The sequence below is a fragment of the Erpetoichthys calabaricus genome, chromosome 1 (assembly GCF_900747795.2).
Source record: "Erpetoichthys calabaricus chromosome 1, fErpCal1.3, whole genome shotgun sequence".
Lineage (NCBI taxonomy): Eukaryota > Metazoa > Chordata > Cladistia > Polypteriformes > Polypteridae > Erpetoichthys > Erpetoichthys calabaricus.
The window spans coordinates 337,613,414-337,628,235 of NC_041394.2; positions in this window are offsets into that span (position 1 = coordinate 337,613,414).

Sequence of the window (14,822 nt, forward strand, 5' to 3'; positions counted from 1 at the left end):
AGTCTGAATCACAATCTGATTGTATGGGTGGTTACCTGGCACTGTAGGGTTGCCACCCGTCCTTTAAAATACGGAATCGTGCCGCATTTGAGAATGAAATTGCACGTCCCGTTTTGAATCAATACGGGACGGGATTTGTCCCGTATTTTTTTTATCATTTTTTTTAAAGCAGCGTCTCATGCAAATCATCCCACACGCATTTTATGAAGATGCCTCCTTTCCTACTTATGATTGGGTAATACTTGATGTCATCGTTAGTTTGATTGGTCTTTTTAACTGTCCAGTGAGGAGGGCGGGTCTTTTAAGTACCAGTCTGCAAACTGTTGGCACTGAGATGTGGCACCCGCTGCAGTATGCGTCCCTTATTTTTTTGTATTAAAAGTGGTAACTCTACATGGCAGGTAACACTTAAGTTTGGTCATGAAGTCGTCTAAAATCCGCCACGTGCCCTCTTTTAATTGCGAGAAGCAGATATATATAGCCAAATTCTCGCGGTTCGTTGCGGCGAAGTACGGCTTTTAATTTTTTAATAAGAAAAGAAAACCTTTTTAAACGGATCGAAAATATACCAATAACAATTTGTTAAGGATCTGTTTTTTTGTGAACCTTGCTTTTCACAGCTGTCGCGCTACGGCGTGTGTTTAGTTTATTTGACAGTATGTAGATCGTGGTAATTACATTCATGGCATTCGTTTTCTGAATCACAATCTGACTGTATGGGTGGTTACCTGCCAGGTAACGCTTTTGGTTGGTCATGAAGTCGCCTTACATCCGCCACGTGCCCTCTTTCTGTTTCCAGAAGCTGATCATAGAATGGTTTTAATAGTTTACTTTCAAATAATGCAAAGAGTATGCAACATGTGTTTCTCCCTAATTCTGGGCTCATCAGGCATACACACTCACTTCATCACCTCTCGTGAATCGAATCTCTATCGTCAGCGCCAGAGTTGAAGCCCCTAACGTTGCGGTCAGCAAGTCGGCTAACATCCGCCATGTGCCGCCTTTCAGTTGCGAGAAGCAGATCATAGAATGGTTGAAACTGTTGCCCCTAACGTTGCGCCACGGCGTGTGGTTCGTTTATACCTCGTGTCTTCTCATTAAACTTTTATCTCGCGAATATGTTATTGCAATCCGCAGCGGGAGCGTTTGTATAAACTTAATTTAAACTTACGTTTTACACCGTGCTTTGTTTCCCTTATGAACATGCTTGTATGCTTCACTCGCTCCCTTCTCAATTGTTTAATGAATTTTTTGCTCTTCGCTGTTTGCGGCTCTTCCGTCATTTCCCCCTACTTCGTTCTTTTATCTCGCGAATATGTTATTGCAATCCTTAACGGGAGCGTTTCAATAAACTGATTGAAAATAGTTTTGCATTTACCTTTTTAGTAAAAGGCGAGCTTTTAAGCCTGAGAAATCACCCCGTAAATGCACACGTTTAATTGCACATGTGTTAATATGTATGGTTACACAGTATTAAAAGACAATGAACAACGTCAGTTACCTTTGTTCCCGCGTTTGATAAAAGGCGAGCTTTTAAGCCTGAGAAATCACCCCGTAAATGCACACGTTTAATTGCACATGTTAATATGTATGCTTACACAGTATTAAAAGACAGTCAAAAATTAACGTCATTTACCTTCGTTCCCGCGTTTGACTCGTGCTGTAAATCTCTTCCTTGTTTTTAGTTCACGTGATTACGTAGGAGGCGTGATGACGCGATACGTGACTCCGCCTCCTCCATTACAGTATATGGACAAAAAATATATTCCAGTTATGACCATTACGCGTAGAATTTCGAAATGAAACTGCCTAACTTTTGTAAGTAAGCTGTAAGGAATGAGCCTGCCAAATTTCAGCCTTCCACCTACACGGGAAGTTCGAGAATTAGTGATGAGTGAGTCAGTCAGTCAGTCAGTCAGTCAGTCAGTGAGTCAGTGAAGGCTTTGCCTTTTATTAATATGTATAGATGAATTGAATGTCTAATACAATTCATTAGCTTTATATGTTTAAGACGGTTGGGCTAACTTTGGCCAGCAATTTCTCAGAATAGTCCCATAATGTTGCAAAGTCCACCCATACCATATAGAAGAGCACATCCTTGGCTAAAACCAGTGCAAGTTTCAACCATCTTTATTGCACCCTTTTCTTTTAAATAGAGTGAAACTTGAACATCTTGAGGAGTGCCAAATAATCTAATTTAGGGAAGCTATTTCTAATAGCTGTAAACCAGCATGCTTTTGACATTGTCATCCAGTAAAGTAAAGCAAGTGTGAAAAAAGATCAAGAATTACTTCTAAGTATCCAAAATGTGTCATAATATGTAAAAAAAAAAAGCAAGTTCTTATCGATTACCAGTGTAAATTTAACCATCCCTACTACATCCATCCATCCATCCATTATCCATCCATCCATTTTCCAACCCGCTGAATCCAAACACAGGGTCACGGGGGTCTGCTGGAGCCAATCCCAGCCAACACAGGGCGCAAGGCAGGAAACAAACCCTGGACAAGGCGCCAGCCCACCGCAGCCCTACTACATTGATAAATATTACCACTTTAATTGGAATGGCCCGTGACGAGTCCACCTCCAACCATCAGTGTGCACAGCCCATAACTGAAGACCAAGTAAGGAAACAACTGAGGAATTGTTGTGCTGGGACCAGATGGAGTCAGTCCTCGAGTACTTAAGACCTGTGCTGACCAACTTTGTGGTGTCCACTGTCACCTGTTCAGTTTCTCACTAAGGCTTCAGAAAGTGCCACTGCTATGAAAAACATCTTGTATTGTTCCTGAACCAAAAAGGCAGGCGCCTCTTCACCTTTTGACTACAGACCACTGGCACCTACATCTCACATCACGAAGACCTTGGAGAGACTTGCCCTGGACTATGAGTCCTCTTGGTTTTAGACCACCTGGACTCACTACAGTTTGCCTATCGGACAAAGACTGGAGTGGAGGATTACAATTATCCATCTGCTCCATCAGGCCTATTCTCACTTGGACAAAGCTGGTAGCACTGCAAGGATTCTGTTTTTTGATTTCTCCAGTGCTTTCAATGCCATGCAGCCATCCCAGAGATATGCAGGTAGATGAGCCTGTGGTGTCCTGCATAATGGACTATCTGTCGGGCTGAGCGCAGTTTGTGAGACTCAAGGATAGTGTTTCTGATACGGATGTGAGAAACACTGGAACACCCCAAGGAACAGTCTTGTCAGCTTTTCTCTTCACTCTGTACACCTCTGACTATAAATATAACAACAGGACATGTCATTTGCAGAAATCCACAGAAGATTCTGCTCTCATGGGGTGTATCAATAAGGTGGATGAGACAGAGGAGAGGAGTCAGGTGAAAAACTTTGTTTCTTAGTGCAGAAGGAATTGTCTACATACACCTTAATATCTGCTAAACCAAAGAACTGATTAATGACTTTCACCACACCAAAGAGCCTCTATGTCTGGTCACTATTCAGGAAGTGGATGGAGAGGTTGTGCACTGGTACAAGTACTTTGGGTTCCCCTTCACTAACAGGCTAATGTCGTAACACGGATTAATTTTACAAGAAACGGTAGAGTAGGCTCTTTTTTCTTAAGACACTGCATCCCTTTAACATGAGAGGTGACATCCTTCACACCTCCTACAACTTTGTGATGGCCAGTGTGATTTTTCACACTGTGGTGTGCTGGGCTGGTAACATCACTTTAAGAGAGGCCCACCAAATTAACGGGCTAATTATAATAATAATAATAATAATAATAATAATAATAATAATTAATTCATTACATTTATATAGCGCTTTTCTCAGTACTCAAAGCGCTATCCACACAGGGAGGAACCGGGAAGCAAACCCACAATCTTCCACAGTCTCCTTACTGCAAAGCAGCAGCACTTGTACCTCCTCCAGAACACGAGGGGGCGCCCGCCCTGGTTGCTTTCGGGGCCATGGGTACAGAGCATGGAAGCTCAACCCTGTAGGGGCCCGTGGTCACCGCCAGGGGCGCCCCGATGCCTTGGGAGCCCTGGACCTCAGCACTTCCGCCACACCCGGAATAGCTGGGGGGAAGAGGATTGGGGACACCCGGAGGACTTCCGGATACACCGCCAGAGCTTCCACCACACAGGGGTGTGGCTACAGAAGCTCCTCAGGAAGTACCTGGAGTCCTTCCGGGGTGTATAAAAGGGGCTGCATCCCTCCAGTCAATGGCAAGAGTCGGGTGGAAGTGGACGAAGCGTGGTGGAGAGGAGTGGAGGCGGACCAGAGACTGTGAGAAGGCATTGTGTTGTGGCCAAGGACTTGAGGGGTGATTGGTGCTGCGGCACTGGGTTGATGCACTATTGTAAATATATAATGTATAATAAACGTGTGTGTGGTGAAACCAACATGTCTACCTGTCTGTGTCAGGGCTGTCCCCCACACCATGTACAATGAAATGCTTGCTTGCATGTGCCCCCTGCAGACAGTGAACATAGACATAAAAAAAAAACACAATAAATAAATGAATATTAATAAGTAAATAAATAAAACCAGAATCCTAGGAATAAATAGAGACAGTGGCAGCAGCATATGTGCAGGTAGAAGTGGAGGTGACACAAGGTTACTGAGTGTTCATGAGTCTGATTGCAGTTGGGTAGAAACTGTTCCTGAACCTGGTGGTGTGTGTCTGAATGGACTTTAGTCGCTTCCCAGATAGGAGGAGGGTGAAAGTGACAGTGCAGGGTTGCTGGGGTCCCACCTGATACGGTTCACTTTCCTGAGACAGCGTGTAGTGTGGATGTCATGGATCGCAGGGAGCTGTGTGCCCGTGATCTGCTGTGCTGTGTTCACCACATGCTGCAGAGTTCTGCAGTCCTGAACTGAGCAGTTGCTGTATCAAGATGTGATGCCTCCTGTCAGGATGGATTCCTCAGTACACCTATAGAATCTGCACAGGGTTGTGGGGGACATCCGGGCTTTACTCAGTCTCCTGAGGAAGTAGAAGCGTAGTTGGGCTTTCTTGACTACTGCCGCAGTGTGACTTGACCATTTAAGGTCATCAGTGAGGGTGACTCTGAGGAACCTAAAGCTGCTGACTTGCTCCACAGCCTCACCTCCGATGTAGATGGGGCTGTATTCTGTTGCCTGTTTGCGTAAATCCACAATCATCTCCTGGTTTTGCTAACGTTGAGGGTGAGGTTGTTGTCCTGGCACCATTCTGACAGGAGCCTGACCTCCTTCCTGTAGGCCATCTCATCGTCCTCGCTGATCAGACCTATTACAGTGATATCATCAGCAAACTTGAGGATGGTGTTAGAGCTGTACTTAGCTATGCAGTCATGTGTGTAGAGAGAGTAAAGCAGGGGGATCAGCACGCTGCCCTGTGGGGTGCCAGTGTTGATGGTGATGATGGAGGAGGTTTTTCCACCAATATGCACTTTCTGAGGTCTGCCGGTGAGGAAGTCCAGTACCCAGTTGCACAATGAAGAGCTAAGCCCCAGATCCAGGAGTTTAGCGATGAGCTAGGACGGAATGACAGTGTTAAATGCAGAGCTGTAGTCCACAAACAGCAGCCTGGCATAACAGTTCTTGTTCTCCAGATGAGACAGGGTGATGTGAAGTGTTATGGAGATGGTATCCTCAGTGGACCTGTTGCAACGGTAGGCAAACTGGAGGGGGTCCAGACTGTCAGGGATGAGGTCCTTGATGTGTTCTAGCACCAGCCTCTCAAAGCACTTCATGGCTATGGGAGTAAGTGCAACTGGGTGGTAATCATTAGGGCAGTCTACTTTATTTTTCTTTGGGACAGGGATGATGGCTGTGTGCTTGAAGCAGGTGGGGACAGCTGAAACTCTCAGAGATGTGTTAAAAATATCCATAAAGACAGGAGCTAGCTGGTCGCAACATGTTTTTTAAACACGACCTGAGACTCCGTCTGGGCCGGGTGCTTTGCGGATGCTGAGTCGGGAAAAAGTCTTCCTCACGTCATCCTCGGAGAGCCTCAGGCTGGAGTTTTGTGGCGCTTCGGGGGGTCACACGGGCCTGTCTGTTTTAGCGAGCCCGAAGCGAGCAAAAAACACGTTCAATTCATCCGGGAGTGAAGCGGCGGTAGTTGTGGCCACGTGTGTCCGGGGTTTGTAGTCCGTGATCAGCTGAATACCCTGCCACATCCGACGAGCATCTGCTATGCTGTTAAACCGAGAGTCCAGTTTGTGGGCATACTGACGCTTTGCGTATTTAATGGCTTTTTGGAGATCATACCTGCTCTTTTTGAATGCCTGTGTATCTCCGGAGTGAAACGCACTGCTGCGCTCATGGATCCGCCAGCATACTTCAGCACACATCCAGGGCTTCTGGTTGGGAAATACGCGTACAGACTTTGTGGGTATGCAGTCATCCACACATTTGCCGATGAAGCCTGTGACAACTGCGGCATACTCGTCCAGATTTTCAGAGGACTCGCCAGGCTAATACAGTGGAGCACTTTAAGAGACTGCTAAAAACTCATTATTTTAACATGGCTTTCTCATAGCTTCATTTTAGTGTAACCCTGATATTCTGTATATGCATTGAATGATCGTTTTTATCATGGCTCCACAATCCGTACTAACCCCTACTGTCTCTGCTGTTCTTTTTCTGGTTTTCTGTGGTGGTGAACTGCACCATCACCACCTGATCAAAGCACCCTGCTGTCTCTACATTAATGGTTTGAAGGCCAGAGGTCCACATGACCGTCATCATCTGATTGTTCCATGTGAAGCCTGAGAACCATGAGGACTGATTGAGATCATTTATGTTAGGGAGAATGTCTAGTGGGGGCTGGGTGGTCTCGTGGCCTCAGAACCCCTGCAGATTTTTTTTTCTCCAGCCCTCTGGAGATTTTTTATTTTTTCTGTCTGCCTGGCCATTGGACCTTACTTTATTCTTTGTTATTTAGTACTGCCTAATGTTATTTTTATGTTTTTATTTTTATAAACATTTCTTTCTTCATCTTGTATATCATTTTGAGCTACATCATTTGTATGAAATTGTGTTATATAAATAACTGTTTATGTATACACTATTTCTTTCTTCTTCTTCAGTTCTCCATCGCCATATATATTGATTAAATTATGTCCACAGAGTTAATAATATTGGATTTACAATTCAGAATCAGAATCAGCAAAACTTTATTAATCCCAAAGGAAATCACTTATGTTACATCTTAACAACAGACAAGGGACATGTTACACTAAGAGCAAGTATAAAGTAATCGTGTAATATAAATAAAGTATAACAAATGTAAGTATCAAACTAAAGTACAGAGTATTGCACCTTAAGTTAATATTGCACATTTGAGAACAAATAAAGTTATTCTCATGTGAAGAGCAAACAATTTATTGCACAAGAACAGATAGTATATGTTACCCATTTCAAGTACTTGAAAAAATGTACCTGGATATCCAATAAAGATAAAGGGTAATAGCTTAAAGTGTGGGTGAGTGACCGGATAAGGAATTATAGAGATCTGATGGCTGTGGGGAGGATGGATTTCCTGTGACGTTCAGTGGATCACTTGATGCTAGTCAGTCTACTGCTGAAAACGCTCCTCTGTCCAACCACAACACTATGAAGTGGGTGATCAGCATTTTCAATAATAGACCGAAGCCTAGACAACATTCTCTGATCTGCCACAGTTTCCAAGCTGTCCAGTTTCTCTCCTACCACAGAGGCAGCCTTCTGAATTAGTTTGTTTAGTCTCCTGATGTCTGCCATTTTCACGCTACTCCCCCAGCATGCCACAGCGAAGAAAATGGCACTGGTCACCACGCTGTTATAGAACATCCGCAACGTAGTGCTGCTGACACTAAAGGAGGTCATTCAACAAAATACATAACAGATTTGTAAATTTTTATATTTCTATTGCTCTTAATTCAATATTCACAACATTTTATACACAACGTTCCAATTCATTAAATCGCACGGAGTGAACAGCCTTGTGAAAGGCACTATATCTCTCTTATTGAGGCTACTGAAAGATGTGCATTCAAATCTAAATATCTTTTATATTTAACTGCATATAAAAAGAAAAGTAAAAATCATTGACGAGACTAACGTTTGCAAAGAGCGACCCACGTCTGCAAATAAAAAAGTTAACGTTAGCCTCGTCTAATCAGAAAGTATAGAAATCCCACAATCATTAGGCGAAAATGCCCACATTCTGTTTACTTACTGTCTTTTTTATTTTCTCGCTGATTAAAGGCACACGCTCAAGACACACAGCCGACTCCGGAACACCTAAACTGAGCGACAGAATCTATATTACTAAACCACAGTTTAATTTATGCACGGACGCACCGAAACGCATGCGTACTGCGCTCAAACGCAGCGGCTTGCCACAGTCAATAGGTGGCGCCCACTTCAGACACACCAGAAGCAAACACGTCATGGCTCCACAATGAAAGAGCTCATCCATCCATCCATTTTCCAACCCGCTGAATCCGAACACAGGGTCACGGGGGTCTGCTGGAGCCAATCCCAGCCAACACAGGGCGCAAGCAGGGAACCAATCCCGGGCAGGGTGCCAACCCACCGCAGGACACACACACAAATACCCACACACCAAGCACACACTAGGGCCAATTTAGAATCGCCAATCGACCTAACCTGCATGTCTTTGGACTGTGGGAGGAAACGGAGTGCCCGGAGGAAACCCACGCAGACACGGGGAGAACATGCAAACTCCACGCAGGGAGTGAAAGAGCTCAACTAACGGAAATACAAAAGGAGCCCGTATGGATAGACACAATGAACGAACGCAACAACAATGAACGAAGGCGCCCACACAATGAATCCGCTGTAGTACAAATGCTCCGCGGCGCCCCAGAGTCAAACGCAGCGGCTTCCCAGAGTCAGTAGGTGGCGCCCACTTCACGACCTGTGAATTAAACATGAGGTAAAGCGTGCACACCAGGTTCTACAGCCGCCCGGACGCGACCGCCCACACCTAAACTTGCTGTGCTCCACTCTGCCAGCAGTTGGTGTCAGCAAAGGCAACGGAATCACGTCTCCACAAAACGAAACCGCCTTAGTACAGATATGCTTATTTAATTAAATGACATTTCCCCAGACGCACCCACCCTCCATGATATGTCATCCATCCAAATATCGGACGGAACAGAAACTGATTTCCATTCTTGGATTTACGATTCTCTAGAGAATCGCGGGTTTACTTGTCAGACATAATGTTGGGCAGAGTGAATAGACGAATATACCGGAAATCCCGTCGAGACTTTTGAAGCGCTTGACTCTCAGTTCTTTAGTGACATCTCCTGGACATATGTAGCAACCATTATACGCTAACTAACGGATTTGACTTAAAGGAGATAAGTCTCCCACAACCCTATTCTTAATCATAGTATAAGGGCAGATTTCTGTATGTTGGCAGGTATTGGCGCCGATCGGCGTGAACTCCACCGTATTGGAGCTCCAGGGTGGAGGCTCCTGGGTGCAGAGATACAACCATAAACTAGAGTGCAACTGAAACATCGGACCCTGCAAGACACTAAGAAACACAATCGTCTTTGCGGTCTGATGCGATCTCATTTTTGGAATTCTTAGTATCGAAAATAATTACGGAAAAAAATATAACTGTTACCGACAGTCTCAATGCACCATAAGCCAAAAAGAGCTTTAACAATAAATCAAATTCATTGTCATATTTATTTTCATTTGAAAACGAAGATGAAATTCTTAAATGAACATAGGACGCTATTGTGACACCAAACACCAAGTAATGAAATGTGTCAATTAATACATTATATGGGTTATATTTCGTTAAGCTTAAAATTAACGAGCTCAATAGGTTCAAGAGACACTCTCATAGCCAGAAGCCCAAATTGTCAAAAGTTTTTGGTTTGACTGACCAAAGGGGCTCTTTTCTTTTCTTTTCTTTATTTTTTCTTTTCTTTTTTAATATTCTGTTTTGAGTGAATACCGTAGTTCTTCCTGAGAAGTCAATTACATGACCCAATTTGCCAAATACTTTAAGGAGATATACTATGGAAGGCTCTCATAAGAAACCTCGTTTTCTGGTGAGGAATCATATCCACTTAGAATGACCATAAAAAGTGCCATAAATAATATGCGTAGGGAAGCAAACCATATATGCAATAAGTCATCTTCTATTTTTTGCTTCTGAGCCCCACGTATCTTGTTGTTACAAAATAATATAACTATTCCAATGTGTCCACTCATGCTGAATCCATCTTGACATTCTCTCTGCAGAATCTGGTGGGCCCGGACACGGGATTTTAGACGTCTGTCCCCACCATATCAGAGAGCTGGAGAGACACCTCACCTTAGAGTGCCCACCCACAATGCAGACATCTCCAGACACCAAAGCCGGTCGATCCATTAGGCGACATAGTGGACAGTCATCTGAGGGGCTCTTTTTCTGCAGTTAAAGAGGGGACACCGCCTCTCACTCTCAATCCCCTTAAGTGAACTCCGATGATGCTGAGTGGGCTCTGTTACCTACTGGGTACCATTTATGAAAGTAAAAGTGGGGGTAGGGGTGGGTGTTTATGTTTGTATGTTCACCCCACACCCTGACACCCTGTCCAAGTGTTGTTCTTGCCTTTGTGTCCAGTGCTTGCTTGAATAGACTCCATCTTCCCCATTCACGACCCTGCCCTGGATTAGTGATTTAAGAGACTGGAAGGGTGTAATCAGGGTCTAGTGATTAATGTGCCTGTTTTTAAATTCTAATGTTAAATGTTTGCATGAAACGTTTAGCTACTCATTGGTTGCTGGGACTCCATGAGCACTTGCAATGTGTGCCAGTGTTGGGTACAATGGGATCTGGCTGACCCCATTATACAAGCAGCCTTCTTAATCTGGAAATAGAAGTTCTTGATGTAATATTTAACATTCTGAATACAGTACTTCTGTTCATTTAATAGACATCCATTATAATCATAAACCTATTATGTAGTAAGTAACACTCTTAAAAATCCTGGTTCTTTAATGGCACTTTATGGTTCTTTACTTGGTTGTGTGGTTCCTCATTGAACTATTCTTTGACAAAGCACCATTGCATTCTGGGAAGTGTTCTTTGCATATAAGGTTGGTTCTTTGTGCTTTGAAAAACTTCTTAATATGTAGAAGAAATCTGAAATATTTAATGTATGATAGGCTGCATTGCAGGACACTAACAGGTCAAGAAAGTCTAATTTTTTCCTTTGGTGTTGTATGCAGTGAAAGTACTTTTAAAATTATCAGCCATTGGTATTTCACAAATTTGTTACCATCTATTCATCGTTATTTACTGTATGGAAACTGTTACAGAAGTAAATGCATATGGGTTCTTTCTGGAACCTTCATCTATATTGGCCTTTTGGGAAAAAAAAATGGTTCCCCTATGGCATCACTCCGAAAAACTACTCTGGCACCTTGATTTTTAAGAGTGGATCTGCACAGTCATTGTGTAACTTTTTACTAAGTAGCACCTGAGAATTCCCACGGGTGAAGTGGAAATTTTCTTTAGCTTGGCCTTTACATCTAGAACACAATATCCATACCCACTAATTATCACAATCTGTTTTTTGACCCCCATACATATTTTTAGTCCAAGGATTTCATTTTCACTTCCCCTCCAGTGTCCAGTATTCTGCCCTCCATCTCACAGGCACAACCACTCTCATTCCCCACGAGGTACAACTTTGCTCCTTCAAGAGTTAATTCTTTCGAGTGCAACAGGGTTCTAAATGTTCCTCCATGACTTCCGGCCAACCTTCAATAATGTAATTAGAAACTTTTTACAACTTTTTGTCTGGGAGCGCTGCTCCTGCTACCTGCTGTGGCTTTAAAGGAGCATCTTGTAAAGGCCCACATTATAGAGAGTGAATATTTTAGTCCAGGCTCTTATTCTAAGATCATAAGATTCTGGTAGGGGAAATCATTTCTGTGTGCCTCTAAGGAGATGACCCATCACTGGATACATGCAGCAGCCATCAGACATAATCCTGTGTTATCTGGGACGTCGTGTATAAACGGTTTGTATGCACAAAAGTGTTGCGTACTTCCATTTCCATGGTCAAATCAAGATGTATAAAACCTAAACTTGGAGTAAAGCCACGCACATTTTCATGCTAGTCTCTAACCCTGGCGTACATACGGTAAGTTCTCTGCTTGGTTTTCAAACTGACGGAACCCAGCGTCAAAGCAGTGCTTTTGTTCAAGTGTGGTTTCCCTTTCTCTTTTAGATCCACATCCCTGAATATTGAATTGAATTGCTTTATTGAATACACTGAAATTAACTGCATATTGTTTATTAGTTTAAGGCATCTGATTGTAATTAACCAGTAAGAATAAATTGTTCCACGGAATAGCCAAACTATTCCAAATACCATAGCTGATTTGGCGTTGTTACTCTCACTCCACCTTTTTTTCTTTTTCTTCTTTTAGCTGCTCCCGTTAGGGGTTGCCACAGCGGATCATATTTTTCCATATTACTCTCACTGCACCACTCAGAGTATTTATATCACTGTATCTGACTGTGGAATCATAGATATACAGCAGCCGATTGGAAAGAGAATAATCAGTATACAGCATCAAGCACACGCTGCCTCAGCCATGCACACAGTTTTTTGAACTGCTCCCATACGGCAAATGCTTCAGAGCCTTTCCTGTGCTTACCTTGCGTTTCAGAAACCGTTTCATAAATGCAATTAATCAGTCCATCAAGTGATTCTTGTAGGACTGTTTGTACTTATAAGTACAATTACCTCACTGTAAACTTGCGATACAGTTATAATATCGCACAACCTGTGCCACTTTATAAAGCGTGTATTTACATATGATAACGATATCATTTTTAAGATGAAATGCAGCAAAATTCATTTATTACATTATACAGATAAAATGTTAACATCATTTAAATAATCTATATTTTTAATAATTAAACATGTGAGGACATGGTGTCACAGCGCTAGCTAGTTCACAGATTGTTCCTGCCTCACACTATATTCTTGCTGGGACTGGTGCGACACTGGAAGGATAGATGGATAGAATAATTAAACATGTACTACGAATATATTTCAATGTTCCTTAAAAGTTTTGAAGAATCGAAGTTCTAAGCTTACAGATGGTTTAATGTCTATTACATAGCTGATTGTGTGGTGATTGGGTATTTGGAGAAAGAAAAGGAAGGACAGGAATTGGGGGTTAATACATTTGAAAGAGACAGTACTGCTGCAATAAATTATTTAATCGAAGGTCGCGCATGGTGCAGCAGGAACAATCTTTGGATGGGGGTACGAGTTCGCCACTATCACTGCGCCACCGTGTTCCCATGTTTAATACATGCTTTAATCGATATATGAACGCTGAAATGATATCAAGTATACATCTCAGTATTTTAATTATTCAGAGAGCTGTAATATCATGAATGTAATTGATTCTGTGCCCTGCTGGAGGAAGAGCCCGTTTATGAAGCATGTAGTGATTCACACACACAGAGCACATAGAAGAACATATACAAAACAAAGCATTTAATGTGCTACTTTAGTTACGATGGTATTTGAGAAACTAGTTAATTAAATGATTTTAAGATGAAGTTTATGATGTTCTACTTTAATGACAAAATAAACTATCTGACTAAAGTTGACATTTTGAGCTTTTTTCCCACTGTGTCCCTATTTTTTTTTCTTTTTTCTGTACCCTAATAAGCTTTCATATGACACTCAGATGGTGGGCTACGACTTGCCTTTTCACGGCGACTTTGATATGTGACAACTTCTTTTTTACTTCGGGCACTGTGCGACTTTGTGAACTTGAGCTTTCGAGTTTCTCCAACACTCTGTGTCACTTGATTAACTCCCTTTTGTTGTTTATGCCACTGTTTAAACCAACAAATAATACATTTTTCCTTGCCTCCACTTGGTATTCGCTGAAATTCTATTTTCCCCCATGCTTTTGCCATTGCCTTTTCACAGAATGCTGAGCCTAAGGGCTATTTATATTGATTTGCATATTCAAAGAGGCGTAATTCTGGGAGGAGTTAGGGAGTGGCAGCAGGTGTGTGCACATGTGTTACTTTTCACTTTGACCCCGATTTATGGTGCGGAAGAACATTGAAGTTGACATTTGCACAGATTTATGCATCTGGATTTTTTTGTCCATACGCCATGTTTTAGTGTGAATTCTACGCATGGCATTATGCATGAGGCCCCTGGAACCAAGATAAGTAGTGGTTTGTGGTTTGTAATCAATTTAAATTTTATTCTCTTATAATACCAGTGGGATTTCCTAATTCCAACAATCAAAGCTAGTGCTTCTTTTTCAGTCTTTCACCATTTTTTTTTCTGTAGGCCTCAATGCGAGAGATGCATACACATTAGGGTTCTCCTCTCCAGATGGCATAGTGTGTTGAATTACGGCTCCAAGGCTGTGTGCAGAATCATCACAAGACAGGATGAGGAACAGGCATGGGTTAGACTTTATCAGAAGTCAACAAATCTTTACATTTACTTAAAAAACTTGTAGGCTTTACCTCCTGGGTACTTTTTCTTCTAATAATTTACATACAATACATATTCTGCTTGAATTTGGCAGAAATGTTCTACAATATTTGACTAGTCTTTCGAAGAACGCACAGGTATTGTCTAACTTCTGGACATTGCTGTCTGTCACACCTCCACCAGTGCCATTGGGTCAGCTGCAGGGTCTTCAGCTGGGAGACAGCCTTCTCAGATGTTTTCCCCTTTAAAACCAGAACATCTCCAGGTGGTGGTACAGCCATAGGAACATCTTCCTGTCGCTCCAAGCAAATGACCATAAGATCCTTTTTATCCCACCTTGCATCCTCCCT